This window comes from Nansenia antarctica (assembly GCF_963989245.1).
Source record: "Nansenia antarctica genome assembly, chromosome: 2".
NCBI lineage: Eukaryota > Metazoa > Chordata > Actinopteri > Argentiniformes > Microstomatidae > Nansenia > Nansenia antarctica.
The window spans coordinates 50,824,976-50,832,350 of record NC_137675.1 but is presented as its reverse complement, the minus strand read 5'-3'; positions in this window follow the sequence as shown (position 1 = coordinate 50,832,350).

Below are 7,375 nucleotides of genomic sequence, written 5' to 3'. Positions count from 1 at the left end.
CCACGAGCCCTCACCACTGGGGTCCCTCAGGGCTCCGTCCTAGGGCCCTTACTGTTCTCCCTCTATACCAAATCTCTTGGCTCTGTAATCTCCTCACATGGTTTCTCCTACCACAGCTACGCAGACGACACTCATCTCTTCCTGTCTCCCCCCCACTCTGACTCAGGTGGCAACACGTGTCTCTGTGTGTCTTGCAGACATCTCTGCTTGGATGTCAGCCCACCACCTCAAGCTCAACCATAACAAGACTGAGCTACTCTTTCTCCCTGGAAAAGCCTGCCCACTCCAAGACTTCTCCCAGACAGCCAAGAACCTTGGGGTGATCCTCGACAACCACTTATCCTGTGCAGCGAACATCACTGCGACAGCACACTCCTGCAGATTCTTCCCCTACAACATAAGATTCCTCACCAGAGAAGCAGCTCAACTCTTGTCATCTCCCGCCTTGACTACTGCAACGCACTCCCAGCCAGGCTCCCCGACTCCTCCATCAGACCTCTGCAGCTCATCCAGAATGCTGCCACCCATCTGGTGTTCAACCTCCCCAAATTCTCCCATGTTACCCCTCTCCTTCGCACCCTTCAATGGCTCCCAGTAACAGCTCGCATCAGATTCAAGACCCTGGTGCTCACCTACTGGGCTGCCCCTTCCTACATGCAAGCAATGGTTAACCCTTAGGAGTCCCCAGAGCATAATACCCAACCTCTTCAGGCTACACCTTAATGGTCCCTCCTGAAACCGCTCCCTCCCCTCTACCCCCCTGTACAGTTTCTCTACTGTAAATATAATTCTTCCTTCTAGCATTTTACCTGCCAATGGCCTCTGGCCTGAGCATAGATAACTTTTTCTTGCGATGACTGATGGACAGATGTATTTGTATAAATACAAATGTATTTGTTGTAGAGGAAGTCGTTTTGGATAAAGGCGTCTGCAAAATGTAAATGTAACGTAATGTAAAATGGTAACAATGCCACACACTGAACATTAGCATTTAGCATCCAGGATTGTTTGTGTACACTGTCTAAAGCAGTGGAATCTGGTAATGGTCTGTCTCCCTTTCCTGATGTTGAGTGATAGGAGAACAGAGCAGAACAAAGTGCTTTGACAAAGTCCCTGGAATACTCAACGTCCTCTGGTGGCTCTGTCTGGAACACACGCTACTACAGAGAAAGGAGAGACAGACTGAGATGCACTGGGAGCCCAGAGCAGGCAGGTGTCCAGATGGAGACGAACAGCAAAGCTAATGGTGAGAGAACAGCGCCTACCCTGAGGTAGAAGGAAGGGAGGGGGGAATGTGGCCCCTCTCTCCTGTCCTTAATGTGCTAGCCTAACAGTAGCCTCTCACCCAGGAGGGAGAGGAACAGGAAAGGGAGACAGGTGAGGGAGACAGGTGAGGGAGACAGTGAGGGAGACAGTGAGGGAGACAGGAGAGGGAGACAGGAGAGGGAGACAGGAGAGGCAGACAGGAGAGGGAGACATGAGAGGGAGACAGGAGAGGGAGACAGGAGAGAGAGACAGGAGAGGGAGACAGGTGAGGGAGACAGGAGAGGGAGACAGGAGAGGGAGACATGAGAGGGAGACAGGAGAGGGAGACAGGAGAGAGAGACAGGAGAGGGAGACAGGTGAGGGAGACAGGAGAGGGAGACAGGAGAGGGAGACAGGAGAGGGAGACAGGTGAGAGAGACAGGAGAGAGAGACAGGTGAGAGAGACAGGAGAGGGAGACAGGTGAGGGAGACAGGAGAGGGAGACAGGAGAGGGAGACAGGAGAGGGAGACAGGTGAGAGAGACAGGTGAGAGAGACAGGAGAGGGAGACAGGAGAGAGAGACAGGTGAGAGACAGGAGAGGGAGACAGGTGAGAGAGACAGGTGAGGGAGACAGTGAGGGAGACAGGAGAGGGAGACAGGAGAGGGAGACAGGAGAGAGAGACAGGTGAGGGAGACAGTGAGGGAGACAGGAGAGGGAGACAGGAGAGGGAGACAGGAGAGAGAGACAGGAGAGGGAGACAGGTGAGAGAGACATGAGAGGGAGACATGAGAGAGAGACATGAGAGGGAGACATGAGAGAGAGACATGAGAGGGAGAGACAGGTGAGGGAGACAGGTGAGGGAGACAGGAGAGAGAGACAGGAGAGGGAGACAGGAGAGGGAGACAGGTGAGAGAGACAGGAGAGGGAGACATGAGAGGGAGACAGGAGAGAGAGAGAAAGGAGAGGGAGACAGGTGAGAGAGACATGAGAGAGAGACAGGTGAGGGAGACAGGAGAGAGAGAGAAAGGAGAGGGAGACAGGTGAGAGAGACATGAGAGAGAGACATGAGAGGGAGAGACAGGTGAGGGAGACAGGTGAGGGAGACAGGAGAGAGAGACAGGAGAGGGAGACAGGAGAGGGAGACAGGAGAGGGAGACAGGAGAGGGAGACAGGAGAGAGACAGGTGAGAGAGACAGGAGAGGGAGACAGGAGAGGGAGACAGGAGAGGGAGACAGGAGAGGGAGACAGGAGAGGGAGACAGGAGAGAGAGACAGGAGAGAGAGACAGGAGAGGGAGACAGGTGAGAGAGACAGGAGAGGGAGACAGGAGAGGGAGACAGGAGAGGGAGACAGGAGAGGGAGACAGGTGAGAGAGACAGGAGAGGGAGACAGGAGAGGGAGACAGGAGAGGGAGACAGGTGAGGGAGACAGGAGAGAGAGACAGGTGAGGGAGACAGGAGAGAGAGACAGGAGAGGGAGACAGGTGAGGGAGACAGGAGAGAGAGACAGGTGAGAGAGACAGGAGAGGGAGACAGGTGAGGGAGACAGGAGAGAGAGACAGGTGAGAGAGACAGGAGAGGGAGACAGGTGAGGGAGACAGGAGAGAGAGACAGGTGAGAGAGACAGGAGAGAGAGACAGGTGAGAGAGACAGGAGAGAGAGACAGGAGAGAGAGACAGGAGAGGGAGACAGGTGAGAGAGACAGGAGAGGGAGACAGGTGAGGGAGACAGGAGAGAGAGACAGGTGAGAGAGACAGGAGAGGGAGACAGGTGAGGGAGAAAGGAGAGAGAGACAGGTGAGAGAGACAGGTGAGGGAGACAGGAGAGGGAGACAGGAGAGGGAGACAGGTGAGGGAGACAGGAGAGAGAGACAGGTGAGAGAGACAGGAGAGGGAGACAGGTGAGAGAGACAGGAGAGGGAGACAGGAGAGGGAGACAGGAGAGGGAGACAGGAGAGGGAGACAGGAGAGAGAGACAGGAGAGGGAGACAGGAGAGAGAGACAGGAGAGAGAGACAGGAGAGGGAGACAGGAGAGGGAGACAGGAGAGAGAGACAGGAGAGAGAGACAGGAGAGAGAGACAGGAGAGGGAGACAGGAGAGAGAGACAGGAGAGAGAGACAGGAGAGAGAGACAGGAGAGAGAGACAGGAGAGGGAGACAGGAGAGGGAGACAGGAGAGGGAGACAGGAGAGAGAGACAGGAGAGGGAGACAGGAGAGAGAGACAGGAGAGAGAGACAGGAGAGAGAGACAGGTGAGAGAGACAGGAGAGGGAGACAGGAGAGGGAGACAGGTGAGGGAGACAGGTGAGGGAGACAGGAGAGGGAGACAGGTGAGAGAGACAGGAGAGAGAGACAGGTGAGGGAGACAGGAGAGAGAGACAGGAGAGGGAGACAGGAGAGAGAGACAGGAGAGAGAGACAGGAGAGGGAGACAGGAGAGAGAGACAGGAGAGAGAGACAGGAGAGAGAGACAGGAGAGGGAGACAGGAGAGAGAGACAGGAGAGGGAGACAGGAGAGGGAGACAGGAGAGAGAGACAGGAGAGAGAGACAGGAGAGGGAGACAGGAGAGGGAGACAGGAGAGAGAGACAGGAGAGAGAGACAGGAGAGAGAGACAGGAGAGGGAGACAGGAGAGGGAGACAGGAGAGAGAGACAGGAGAGGGAGACAGGAGAGGGAGACAGGTGAGGGAGACAGGAGAGGGAGACAGGAGAGGGAGACAGGAGAGGGAGACAGGTGAGAGAGACAGGAGAGGGAGACAGGAGAGGGACACAGGAGAGGGAGACAGGAGAGAGAGACAGGTGAGAGAGACAGGAGAGGGAGACAGGAGAGGGAGACAGGAGAGGGAGACAGGAGAGGGAGACAGGAGAGGGAGACAGGAGAGAGAGACAGGTGAGAGAGACAGGAGAGGGAGACAGGAGAGGGAGACAGGAGAGGGAGACAGGAGAGAGAGACAGGAGAGGGAGACAGGTGAGAGAGACAGGTGAGAGAGACAGGAGAGGGAGACAGGAGAGGGAGACAGGAGAGGGAGACAGGAGAGAGAGACAGGAGAGGGAGACAGGAGAGGGAGACAGGAGAGGGAGACAGGAGAGAGAGACAGGAGAGGGAGACAGGAGAGAGAGACAGGAGAGGGAGACAGGAGAGAGAGACAGGAGAGGGAGACAGGAGAGGGAGACAGGAGAGAGAGACAGGAGAGGGAGACAGGAGAGGGAGACAGGAGAGGGAGACAGGAGAGAGAGACAGGAGAGAGAGACAGGAGAGAGAGACAGGAGAGGGAGACAGGTGAGAGAGACAGGTGAGAGAGACAGGAGAGAGAGACAGGAGAGGGAGACAGGAGAGAGAGACAGGAGAGAGAGACAGGAGAGGGAGACAGGAGAGGGAGACAGGAGAGGGAGACAGGAGAGAGAGACAGGAGAGGGAGACAGGAGAGGGAGACAGGAGAGGGAGACAGGAGAGGGAGACAGGAGAGGGAGATAGGAGAGGGAGACAGTGAGGGAGACAGGAGAGGGAGACAGGAGAGAGAGACAGGAGAGGGAGACAGGAGAGGGAGACAGGAGAGGGAGACAGGAGAGGGAGACAGGAGAGGGAGACAGGAGAGAGAGACAGGAGAGGGAGACAGGAGAGGGAGACAGGAGAGAGAGACAGGAGAGGGAGACAGGAGAGGGAGACAGGAGAGAGAGACAGGAGAGAGAGACAGGTGAGGGAGACAGGTGAGAGACAGGAGAGGGAGACAGGAGAGGGAGACATGAGAGGGAGACAGGAGAGAGAGACAGGAGAGGGAGACAGGAGAGAGAGACAGGAGAGGGAGACAGGAGAGGGAGACAGGTGAGAGAGACAGGTGAGAGAGACAGGAGAGGGAGACAGGAGAGAGAGACAGGAGAGGGAGACAGGAGAGGGAGACAGGTGAGAGAGACAGGAGAGGGAGACAGGTGAGAGAGACAGGTGAGAGAGACAGGAGAGGGAGACAGGAGAGAGAGACAGGAGAGGGAGACAGGAGAGGGAGACAGGAGAGAGAGACAGGAGAGGGAGACAGGAGAGGGAGAGAGGAGAGAGAGACAGGAGAGAGAGACAGGAGAGGGAGACAGGAGAGGGAGACATGAGAGGGAGACAGGAGAGGGAGACAGGAGAGAGAGACAGGTGAGAGAGACAGGTGAGGGAGACAGGAGAGGGAGAGAGGAGAGAGAGACAGGAGAGAGAGACAGGAGAGGGAGACAGGAGAGGGAGACATGAGAGGGAGACAGGAGAGGGAGACAGGAGAGGGAGACAGGAGAGGGAGACAGGTGAGAGAGACAGGTGAGAGAGACAGGAGAGGGAGACAGGAGAGAGAGACAGGAGAGGGAGACAGGAGAGGGAGACAGGTGAGAGAGACAGGAGAGGGAGACAGGTGAGAGAGACAGGTGAGAGAGACAGGAGAGGGAGACAGGAGAGAGAGACAGGAGAGGGAGACAGGAGAGGGAGACAGGAGAGAGAGACAGGAGAGGGAGACAGGTGAGGGAGACAGGAGAGGGAGAGAGGAGAGAGAGACAGGAGAGAGAGACAGGAGAGGGAGACAGGAGAGGGAGACATGAGAGGGAGACAGGTGAGGGAGACAGGAGAGGGAGAGAGGAGAGAGAGACAGGAGAGAGAGACAGGAGAGGGAGACAGGAGAGGGAGACAGGAGAGGGAGAGAGGAGAGAGAGACAGGAGAGAGAGACAGGAGAGGGAGACAGGAGAGGGAGACATGAGAGGGAGACAGGAGAGGGAGACAGGAGAGGGAGACAGGAGAGGGAGACAGGTGAGAGAGACAGGTGAGAGAGACAGGAGAGGGAGACAGGAGAGAGAGACAGGAGAGGGAGACAGGAGAGGGAGACAGGTGAGAGAGACAGGAGAGGGAGACAGGTGAGAGAGACAGGTGAGAGAGACAGGAGAGGGAGACAGGAGAGAGAGACAGGAGAGGGAGACAGGAGAGGGAGACAGGAGAGAGAGACAGGAGAGGGAGACAGGAGAGGGAGACAGGTGAGAGAGACAGGTGAGAGAGACAGGAGAGGGAGACAGGAGAGAGAGACAGGAGAGAGAGACAGGAGAGAGAGACAGGAGAGAGAGACAGGAGAGGGAGACAGGAGAGGGAGACAGGAGAGAGAGACAGGAGAGAGAGACAGGAGAGAGAGACAGGAGAGAGAGACAGGAGAGGGAGACAGGTGAGAGAGACAGGTGAGAGAGACAGGAGAGGGAGACAGGAGAGAGAGACAGGAGAGAGAGACAGGAGAGAGAGACAGGAGAGAGAGACAGGAGAGGGAGACAGGAGAGGGAGACAGGAGAGAGAGACAGGAGAGAGAGACAGGAGAGAGAGACAGGAGAGAGAGACAGGAGAGGGAGACAGGAGAGAGAGACAGGAGAGAGAGACAGGAGAGGGAGACAGGAGAGAGAGACAGGTGAGAGAGACAGGTGAGAGAGACAGGAGAGAGAGACAGAGAGGGAGACAGGAGAGAGAGACAGGTGAGAGAGACAGGAGAGAGAGACAGGAGAGAGAGACAGGAGAGAGAGACAGGAGAGAGAGACAGGAGAGGGAGACAGGAGAGAGAGACAGGAGAGAGAGACAGGAGAGGGAGACAGGAGAGAGAGACAGGTGAGAGAGACAGGTGAGAGAGACAGGAGAGAGAGACAGAGAGGGAGACAGGAGAGAGAGACAGGTGAGAGAGACAGGAGAGAGAGACAGGAGAGAGAGACAGGAGAGGGAGACAGGTGAGGGAGACAGGTGAGACAGACAGGAGAGAGGAACAGGAGAGGGAGACAGGAGAGAGAGACAGGAGAGGGAGACAGGAGAGGGAGACAGGAGAGGGAGACAGGAGAGGGAGACAGGAGAGGGAGACAGGAGAGGGAGACAGGAGAGAGAGACAGGAGAGAGAGACAGGAGAGGGAGACAGGAGAGAGAGACAGGAGAGAGAGACAGGAGAGAGAGACAGGAGAGGGAGACAGGAGAGGGAGACAGGAGAGAGAGACAGGAGAGAGGAACAGGAGAGGGAGACAGGAGAGAGAGACAGGTGAGAGAGACAGGAGAGAGAGACAGGAGAGAGAGACAGGAGAGAGGAACAGGAGAGGGAGACAGGAGAGAGAGACAGGAGAGGGAGACAGGAGAGGGAGACAGGTGAGACAGA